Genomic DNA, 11,201 nt, shown 5'->3' with positions numbered 1-11,201 from the left:
AAAAAAAAAAGTAGAAAAATCCCATCCTTTGAAACTTATTTCTTTTTTATTTATGATTCATTATTTGCTTCCTTTTCTACTTTTCCATGTTAGAAATGGGTTTTATTTTAAAAATAAAAAATATGATTGATTAAAAGAGAGCAGGAAAAAAGCCTAGAATTTTACCATTCTGAACTATCCCTTAACCTTTTTGTTATCTGACCTAGCCTTTCTAAAAGATAAAGTATGTTTGGGGCGCCTGGGTGGCTCAGTTGTTAAGTGTCTGCCTTCGGCTCAGGTCATGATCCCAGGGTCCTGGGATCGAGCCCCGCATCTGGCTCCCTGCTCAGCGGGGAGTCTGCTTCTCCCTCTCCCTCTCCCCCTGCTTGTGTTCCCTCTCTCGCAGTGTCTCTCTCTGTCAAATAAGTAAATAAAAATCTTTAAAAAAAAATTAAAAATAAAAATAAAAGATAAAGTATGTTTAGGAAAAATATATATATATATTTATATATTAATCTGTGTGTCTTATTTGTCAGCAGAAAGGGGATCATATCATTATTTTGTAACCTAAGATAATTTATTTAGGCAACTTATTAAATGTTAGATATTTATTTTATTCCAACATCTTCTTATCTTAACAGAGTATGCAAGAATAATTTTTATATCAATTATGTGTAAAAACAAAAAAGTAGAGAATAATAGAAATGATTGGTTAAACATGAAAAGAACATGACTGAACATGCTATTAGGTATTAAAAGGCAAAAGTAGAAAAATATCCATATATTGGAAAAGAATACATAATGATGTATGATTGTCTTTAAAGTGCCCCACGGTCTACCAAAGATGACTAATACCAGAAAAAACAGTGTCTAGGAATTTTCATTTAAACTCCATCATCATTTCAGCCAAAATGACCTGTTGACCAACTTGCTTTTAACTAAATTGCTTTCAACAAATTATGTTCTATAAAATTGCATTTGTTCAAATTGCTTTTTTTTTTTTAAGTGGTCATCAAATCATATCAAGGACAGAACTAGAAATCTAGATGCAGTTTTTTTCATGCTTAGTTCTTTTCTCCAGCTCAGTCTCTGTTGGTGTTTCTCTATCTCTTTTTCTCTCTGTGATCATCCTTATTCTTATATTTTATGATGAATCAATTCCTATCCAGGATCATGTGGTTCTTTTTGTGAATGTGGACACCCTTTGAAAGATTACCTTCTTCATGCCATGCCTTCAGAAATACTGTAGAGTGATGGCTTTTTGACCATATGATATCTAACTCCAACTTTCAGTTTATCTTCTAGTTTGGGAATGCTCCTTTCAGTAATTTCAAACTAAATTTCATGCATCATCTTTTTGCTTCTCCTTATCAGATGAACACTAAACATTTCTAGTAAACTCTTGAATAAAACTTCTGTTGCTATATAACCAATGAACAAATCAACTAGGCTATTCCATTGTGTATTGCAAAATTTTATGACAGCACACTCTTCCCACATATACCCAGAACACTCTATTTCTCCATCCTTATAGCTCCATCCTCTAATTCCTAGAGTTACCTGCACAATGTTATTCTCACAATAGCAATGTAATAGAAAAAACAAATTATTAATATACCAGCATTCACAGCTTCTCTCTCCTGAATTCCAGGGATTCTTGTTTGAAAGGTCATTGATTGGCCTCTTCACCATGGCCCCAAATCCAAATAGCAGGCCCCAAATCCCCATAGTCTGTGAGACTATATTTTCCAATGGTTGCAAAGGGCAAGGCAATGGCATAGTGTGATAGGCAGTTTGGAAGAGATGTGGTGGATGTGGTGCATGACAGTGTGTTGAGTGAGGGTTAAGAAAGCAGTAGGAGCAAGTGAAATAGAATGGCATAAAAGGAATAGGAACATTTTTATTTTATTGTATGTATGTGTGGTTTTCTTGAGTGTATAATATAGAAAGAGGAAATTTTATCTAGAAAACAGGTCATGTTAAACTTCCTTTTTTTTTTTTTTAAAGATTTTATTTATTTATTTGAGAGAGAGAGAATGAGAGAGAGCAAGCACATGAGAGGGGGGAGGGCCAGAGGGAGAAGCAGACTCCCTGCTGAGCAGGGAGCCCGATGTGGGACTCGATCCAGGGACTCCAGGATCATGACCTGAGCCGAAGGCAGTAATTAACCGACTGAGCCACCCAGGCGCCCCCATGTTAAACTTCCTATGTCATGTACCGAGCAAAATGCCTGGGCTAGGCTTGTTAAGAAGGTAGAAAGCAATAATGCCTCAAAGCTTCTGGAGTCAGATCTATGTTTCCTTTTAGTGTGACTCTGCAGAGACTGGGTCTCTGTGGGGACACAGCTTATAAATATGATTACCTGCTCAAGAGCTGAATAGCATGTCTTGACCACTTTCTCACACAAGTAAAATTAGAATAAAACCACCCTTACCTGATGACTAGCTCCCAGGAACACTCCAGTACCAAGGGGCAAGTCTGGCTCCCTTGCCCTTAGTTTTGCTCCATCCACCTAACAGAAATTTGCATAACAATCACCAACTATATTCTATCTGAGATTCCTGTCAACTCTATTGTAAGCCCATATCTCATTTTGCATTAATCCCTTTTAACCTAACTACAGCACACTCAGCATCTCATTTGACTATGGAACACAAATCTGTCATCTGAGCAATATTATTTTTTTTTTTAAAGATTTTATTTATTTGTCAGAGAGAGAGAGAGAGCACAAGCAGATGGAGTGGGAGAGGGAGAAGCAGGCTTCCCGTGGAGCAGGGAGCCCAATGCAGGGCTCGATCCCAGGACCCTGGGATCATGACCTGAGCCGAAGGCTAACGCTTAATGACTGAGCCACCCAGGCGTCCCATCTGAGCAATATTAAAGTCTTGCCATAACAAGGCTGGTTACAGCACTTATGAAATTGCATGGTTCTGAAGAGAAAGCCTGAGAAAACATGATCCATCTATACATTCCTCTGTATCTCATGGCATCTTTCTGCCACCACCACACCAAGACGACCAGATCACACTGGCAGGAGAGTGAGGGAGTAACACTGGAAATATATCAAATGCTGAATTCAAATGCTATGACAGTGACAGCAAGATTTTGCACATAATTTCAAAAGAAACTCGGGAGAGGGGATGGGGGAAATAGATGATGGGGATTAAGGAGTTCACCTGTCGTGATGAGTACCAGGTGATGTATGGAAGTGTTGAATCACTATATTGTACACCTGAAATATATATTACACTGCATGTTAACCAGCTGGAATTTGAATAAAAACTTAGAAAAAAAAAAAAAAGACTATCTTCAAGAATTCACCTGGACCTGCCATGTAATCTCCCTGTTTCTCACTCTTCTTGCCACCTTTGTCTGTTATTACCCCTCAGAAGCAGATCCTCATGTTGATAACTTATTTGACTTGCTGTTTCCTGTCTTGTGAAGATTGCATGGGTCCCTAACTTTGTGTTTCCCCTAAGTCTACCTATTTTGTTCACCGTTGCATTCCTGGCACCTGGAACAATATTTGGTATCTAGTATATGTACACATGTGACCTTGTGTATAGCTTTTATCACTTCTACTCCTCTCTCAGTTCCAACAGCTCAGACTATGCATCTTAAGCGAGCATACAGGATCTGCGCCAACTTTAATCATCAAAGGAAAAAAGGTTTCTTCATAATAGTCAAATTAAAGATAGGAAAGATAGCAAAGTTAAAGATAGGAAAGATAGGAAAGAGCAGAAAATCCTGTTAAGAATAGCTAAGGGGCACCTGGGTGGCTCAGTCGTTAAGCGTCTGCCTTCAGCTCAGGTCATAATCCCAGGGTCCTAGGATCGAGCCCCACATGGGGCTCCCTGCTCAACGGGAAGCCTGCTTCTCCCTCTCCCACTCCCCCTGCTTGTGTTCCCTCTCTCGCTATATCTCTCTGTCAAATAAATAAATAAAATCTTTAAAAAAAGAAAAGGAAGAAGAAGAATAGCTAAGCACCAAATGATGTTTTGCAATTATTTGCAGTGCTCTAGGAGCTGAAGTTTGTAAAGAAATTAAAATTGTTTTTTGAAAATATGAATATTTTATTTGTTTGACAGTTCTACTATCTATCTGGCCATGTTCTAAACACTGGATACAGGGGTGAAGTGAAGAGATCCAGTGTCTTTCATGCAGTGAATTAGTTAAAAAGTGGCAGATAGAGAATACATATGTAAATGAACAAACAAGACCATTTCTCATGTTAGTAACTGCTATGAAGTCATGAAAACTCGGTAACTGAATAAAAGGTGTCTAGGAAGGGTGGTTACCTTTGTTTGTGTGGTCAGGAAAAGCCTGTCTGAGGATATTGTAGTAGAGTACCAAATAACGAGAAGCAGGGCTGTGTGCGAACCTGAGAGATCATTCCAGGCACAGAAAAGGGAAAGCGTTCAAAGGCCCTGAGGCAGGAATGAGCTCAGCGTGTTTTAGGGGCAGGACCAGTGAATGAAGTGACAGAAGGTAAGGGCACCAAGTGGGCACAAGTCGGACAGGTCATGTACGGAAATGTAGGCTCTAGAAAAGCACGTTTTCATTCTAACTTCAAACAGAAGTCATTAGAAGGTTTTTTAGTGAAGAATGTTATGCTCTGATTTATGCTTTTAAGGATCAGGGAAGTTGCTGTTGAAGACTCTGTGGGCCCTGTCAGTTTGCAACACAAAGTCTGTGCCCAATACCTTGAGATTCCCTAGCAGACAGAGAGTCATGATGAATAAGAGAGCAACTCTCATTTTAGTTAACTGACATTTTAAAAACTCATATAAAAAAGTGAGAAAAAGGCAGACGATTCAATAGAAAAATTGGATAGTATATTTCCAATAAATGGATGGCACTTCATGGAAATGGATATCCAAATGACCCATACATAGCTTAAAAGATGCTATAAATCATTCATTGTTAGAGAAATCCAAATTAAAACCGTAATAAGTATCACTATATACCCCACCAGAATTGCTAAACAAACATAAAGCACCACCACCACCACCAGTTAAAAGCCCCTGTCAAGTGTGTGGAGTAATTAGAATTCTCATGCTCTGCTGGGGGAGCTGCAAACGTCTTTGGAAAGGTTTGGCGGCATCTGTAAAATATGCTGGAACTGACTCAGCTGCCTGTGAGACCTGCCACTGGGTGATCGAAATTGACAAAGGTGGGAATAGTTACACCACAGAAACTGACACATGCCACAAATCAGAGTTTGCTTCCTTTGTTTTGTTTTTTTTCCCCGTAGAGACCTAATAGTTAAATATTAGCACATCACTGACTAAAGTTAAGCATACACATTCTCGGCTGAGAAACTCATATTCTTAACACAGATATTTCTATCAATGGTAAAGTGTGGAATAATGAAATATTATATAGCAGTAAGAATAGCAAGAGGCAATAACATGGATGGATCCACAAAGATAATAATGAGGAAAATAAGCCAGAAAAAGAAGAGCATATAATGTATGATTCTATGTATATAAAGTTCAAACTTAGCCTGAAGTGATCTGTGGTATTATGTCCATAGTAGTCAGAAAAGGAGGTTGTAGGGACTGGTAGTGGGAGAAAGTGTTCCAAATATGTTTTCTTTTTGATATGTGTGCTGATTACATGGGTGTGCTCACTTTGTGAAAATTTATCAAGCTTACTCCCAGGCTTTGGGTACTTCTGTGTTTGTATGCTATCTTTCAATAATTTTGTTTTAAGTAGTAAAGTAAGGAAATTCACATAACACAGATCTAATAAATGTTCACTTGTATATTATTAAAGGTAAAGGAACTAAGTTTCTTTATTTCAAATCTCTGGGCAGGATATTTAACAACTTCCATTATTGGTGTAGAAGAACAATTTATATCTCATCTTTAAATATTAATTATTATTAAAAATATTCTCTAATTTGGATAATACAACTCATATTATATTTGGTGTTACTGATATTAGATTAGAAAGGGAAAATCTCTAGAATCTTGGTTTCCATATTTTATTGTATATAAGAGTCACCTGGGGGATTTGTTATAAAATTAGATACCTGAGCTCCCTTGAGGGGTGCCTGTGTGGCTCAGTCGGTTAAGCGTCTGCCTTCAGCTTAGATCATGATCCCAGGGTCCTGCGATTGAGCCCTGCCTGCATCGGGCTCCCTGCTCAGTAGGGAGCCTGCTTCTCCCTCTCCCTATGCCTGCCTCTCTGCCTACATGTTCTCTCTATCTCTCTGTCAAATAAATAAATAAAATCTTTTTTTTAAAGATTTTATTTATTTATTTGACAGAGAGAGACACAGTGAGAGAGGGAACACAAGCAGGGGGAGTAGGAGAGGGAGAAGCAGGCTTCCCGGCAGTGCAGGGAGCCCGATGTGGGGCTCGATTCCAGGACCCTGGGATCACGACCTGAGCCGAAGGCAGACGCTTAACGACTGAGCCACCCAGGCGCCCCTAAATAAAATCTTAAAAAAAAAAATAAATGTTTATGCAGTTGAAATTATCCTGGTCTAAAAGGAATTATTAAAATATATTTTCATGTAAATTTTGAAAGATATATTATAATGGAAGGAGTAGTAAAAGAATTACCAAGTATAAATACAAACAAATATATAAGTTGTTAGAGTATTTATAAATTTTTGGTTAAAAAACTTACTTTAACTCATTTTTGGCGGACAAAATACACCCTAGAGAATGGAAAATTAATCCTAGGTATTTCAGGATTATTTGCAACCATGGTGGGAAAACATGTTACTTCAGTTTATTTTGCTCTATAGATAACTTTCTTATGTCACATGGAGCTGCCTACAATTCTGTTTTAATAAAGGCTGGTGTGAGTGGGGAAATAAGTACAGTATTATTAAGGAAATCAAAGTATCATCAAAGGAAACACAACCAATGAACATTTAAGTATATAAAAATGGAACCGATTCTTATAAATTATAATAGGGTAATGACACATGTAAATGACAGGATATATGACAATATAGCTGATAAAAGCTTGATCTCAAACACACACACACACACACACACACATATATAAAGATACCAGCCACAATCTGATGATTAAGTAGTCATTAGAGTTAAAAACAAAACAAAACAAAGAAACTTACCCATAAGGAAATAGAAATCATCAGTCATACAAAAAAAAAAAAAAAAAAGCACAGAAACACAAAAACAATTTTGTTACCATTACAAATACACAATGCTGCCTAAACATATAGTGCTATGTACTGACTCATTCCTCATCTCTGAAGGGCAACCAGTTTTACTGTAACAATACTGTTGAGGATCCAGCGACATGAATAATATAATTTAGTATCTATATTAAAATGCACTATAGAATTATGCACATTAGGAAACATAAGTATTCTGTAAATTGCAGAAGTCAAAATAAGAGTATATGTTTTAACAAATTATAAGTGCGTAAAATGAATAGTAGCAAGAATTGAAATAGAAATTAATATTTTTGCTTCTCATGTTCACAAGTGTTTTGTTTTCTTCATAAAGTTTCTTAAGCATCTTAGGCGATAGATAATTTAAATTCCTGACACACTATTTATCAATAGAAAAAGAAGGCTTATCTTATATAAGGAAGGGTTATTTTTGTTTCTCTCCGTTCATAAGCCCAGAATCAGCTTCCTCTGACAGTTATCTATTCATTTCTTTGTGGACGATACAATCTCTCAGAATAACTTTTACCTCATCTTCTTGGCATCTCAACCTAAAATCTAAGGCAATAAGATCACATTTCAGCATTTCCTTTACTAAGGATTTTTATTAATCAAGACACTTGCTGTTCTCAAGACACCTAATGACACTCTATATGGAACACTATCCACCATTTTCTAGATTTGGGAGTCCCATTCTGCTAGCTTCACCAGATGCTATGCTCTTGCCTTCACTGGACTTACAGTCATATCCACTTACCTGTTGATTACTCATATGTTCCCAAAGAATAGGATAAAGGATATGCCCCAACAAATACAACTCCTTGTTCCTGGCTGGGTTTCTGCCTAAATCCTGTTTGCCAAATGTTCATTCAGCTGGTCAGCTGTGAAGGCCTCAAGAATTGCCCGTGTCCTTTTCCTGAAGGTCTAAAGCAGAACTAACCTCCCTTCACAGTACTCATACCCCCAATCTGACTTTTCTAAATTCTCCATAAGGAAAGAGGCATAAAAACAAAGGAAAAAAATTTTTTTAAATGTATGATCTCAGACATTCTTTTAAATTCTTTCACTGTTGCCTGATGACCTATTGCTCTCCAAGGGCAGGGTTGAAATGGGACATTATTCGGTCACCAGACTGCTTAATCTTAGCATTTCAGAACTCACCCTGATGAGAAATGTGTGAGGAGAGAAAGTATGGTCAACGTTTGAAGTCTGAAAAATATTTTCTGAATATATGCTTAATAATGCCTGTTAACTAGCTGAGCAGCATCTCTAAGGTTTTTTCTTTTTCCCTAGTATTTCACTTTCCCCCTTTTCTTGGAAAAAAATTAAAGATATTTACATAGTTTCTTCATGTACTCCAGTTTATTAAGAAACTTTAGACTTGAGTAAGGGGGAAAATGTAAAAACAGCTTGTGAAATATCTGGGAAAGGCACCTAGAGGAAAATTTAAAGGGTGTGTGTGAATAACATTTATATGAAAATTTAAAAAGACTATCATCATTATTTCCAGACCATTATATTGCTCAGCTACGTAATTTCTACTGGAACATAAGGAAGTGGGAGAGCAGAGGGAAAGCTTGAAACTTGAAAGGTAAGTTATAACTTTGCACTGATAGCTTTCAAGAGGAAATTAATTATGTCTCTCTTAATAGTAGGATAATAAGGGGAAATAGAAGTCTACAGAAGATAGAGAAAAAGGCTATAAAATTTTTGATACTTAAATAAGGTATTTTAACTCCCACATGAGGAGCCAGTGAAAAGTACCATAAAATCAGTATGCCCCAGTAAAAACTAAGGATAAACTAATTTTACTCAAGAATGAGAGAAAACCAGCATGAATAATAATTGAAGATTAGGGGAAATGTACTTACTCACACTTAACTTAAAAAAAAAATCTGACCTAAATTATATATTATTCATTTAAATGCACATTATTTAAATGCACTAGATAGTAATTCTAGTAGACACTAAGTATAGCTCTTTCAAGCACTCTTGGTGTTTTAAAAGAATAGAAAAGGGGCATTGGTTTAAATCTCTCAGTTAATCATTCTTATAGGAAGTCTAGAGGTCAATATGAGGATTTAGCGCAGTTTTCTCCATATACCTGGTAGACAAATATAGAAATTTGAAATATACTGTCCAGAAGATAATTTTTTTGAATCCGTGAGTTGCAGCCTACAAAATACATAAAGATATATATATTTTTAAAGATTTTATTTATTTATTATTTGACAAGGAGGGGGAGTGGCAGAGGGAGAGGGAGAAGCAGGCTTCCTGAAGAGCAGGGAGCCTGATGCGGGGCTCGATCCCAGGACCCCAGATCATGACCTGAGGCAAAGGCAGACGCTTAACCAACTGAGCCACCCAGGCACCCCCGTAAAGATATATATTTTTTAAATATCAGTGTAAATATATACAAACTGTTCTTTAAATTTTTAGCTAGGTTGGTTTTGCCAGCTAGTAACTTTAGAAAACTTAGAGAAGCCTACTCAGTATTTGCTATCATGATTAGGATTCTTCATCTTTGAAGCATATTTTCAGTGAATAATATTCTAAGCTCTACGTCAGATTGAGAGAAGAAAGACAATTGTATTCTTGAACTTTCCTGGATGGATTCAGATGTTACAGTCTTTTTTAAATTTTTCCCCCATTGTTGGGATCAGAGAAAGTCAGAAATATGTTCTCTGTGACCAATTTAAATCTTTCCAATTTCTATTTTTAATACTGTTTATTACTACGAAATAGTAATTGACCTTCTAATATACTTCCACATATGTACATGGGTATTTCCCCACTTTATAGCCTTTCTTCATTTACAACATATCCTATACATCTGTCAATAAGTGATGTTTCTATGAGGGGCATCTGGAGTTCTAGTATTAGAACAAAGCCTTATTTTCACAGAAAAGACAACCAGCGGTAACATAATTTGCCTTGTGATGCTGCATTTTCTTATAGAAGAATCTACCTTCATTCAGAAAACATATCCTATACATCCTAAACATGTGCTAATTTCAGAGGATAGAGTCTTCTACTTAGATAATCCATATACTCACCCCTACATCTTGTGTCCATTCTTATACTCAGATACTTATTCTTTCATATTCACTGTTAACTGTTTGGTTTATAAATTGCAATTTCTGCCATGAGTATACCAAAGACAGAATTTCTCCTGTACTTTGGACCCCATTTAGAGTGTTAGGACTCTCCTTGTAGTTGAACTGTGAAAATGTTATTTGTAGGTTTATATTGAACTTCGAGTATTATGGGATCTTAGTAATCAAAATCGTGTTCCCCCATGGCCAGATGAGATAATTTCATGGCATTATTTTCTTTTTTTTTTAAATTTCAAATCCATTCAATAAAAAATGTGCATTTATTAGTTTCCATCAATAATGGTGATTGAGTATATTTGGAATCTTTCTTCTATGTTTTTTTTTAAGCAAGATTTTGTTTTAGCTGTAAAACCAGACAAAATTCTACTTCAGTACCCTTCCTTCTATTTACGAACAGTTGAATCTTAAACATTACTTAAAATTTCTTTCGTTTTTTAAAGTTTTTATTTAAATTCCTAACTTTATTTTCTTAATCTGTATAATGAGTACAACACCAATGTCATAGCTGTTAAAAAGATTGAGAGACTATGCTCAGTAAAAACTATTTCCCTTAACCTAACAGTTTTTAATAATTAAAAATTTTGAGATAATTATAGATTCACGTGGAGTTGTAAAAAAAAAAAAAAAGACAAATTTCCTTATACTTTTAACCAACTTTCCTCAATGGAAACATTTTGCAAAACTATAGTACAAAATCACAGCCAGGTTATAACATTGATACAATTTCTAGCTCTTGTTCGGATTTCCCCAATTTTATCTGTACTTCTGTGTGTTTACATTTTTATTTAAAAATAATTTAAAACTGGGGCACCTGGGTGGCTCAGTCGGTTAAGTGTCTGCCTTTGGCTCAGGTCGTGATCCTAGGGTCCTGGGTTCGAGCCCTGCCCCCCATCAGTCGCGCTCCTGCTCAGCAGGGAGGTCTGCTTCTCTCTCTCCCTCTGCCCCTCCCC

This window comes from Leptonychotes weddellii, chromosome 2 (genome assembly GCF_054177405.1).
Source record: "Leptonychotes weddellii isolate Sample4059 chromosome 2, ASM5417740v2, whole genome shotgun sequence".
NCBI lineage: Eukaryota > Metazoa > Chordata > Mammalia > Carnivora > Phocidae > Leptonychotes > Leptonychotes weddellii.
Note: the sequence above shows the minus strand (reverse complement) of the source record.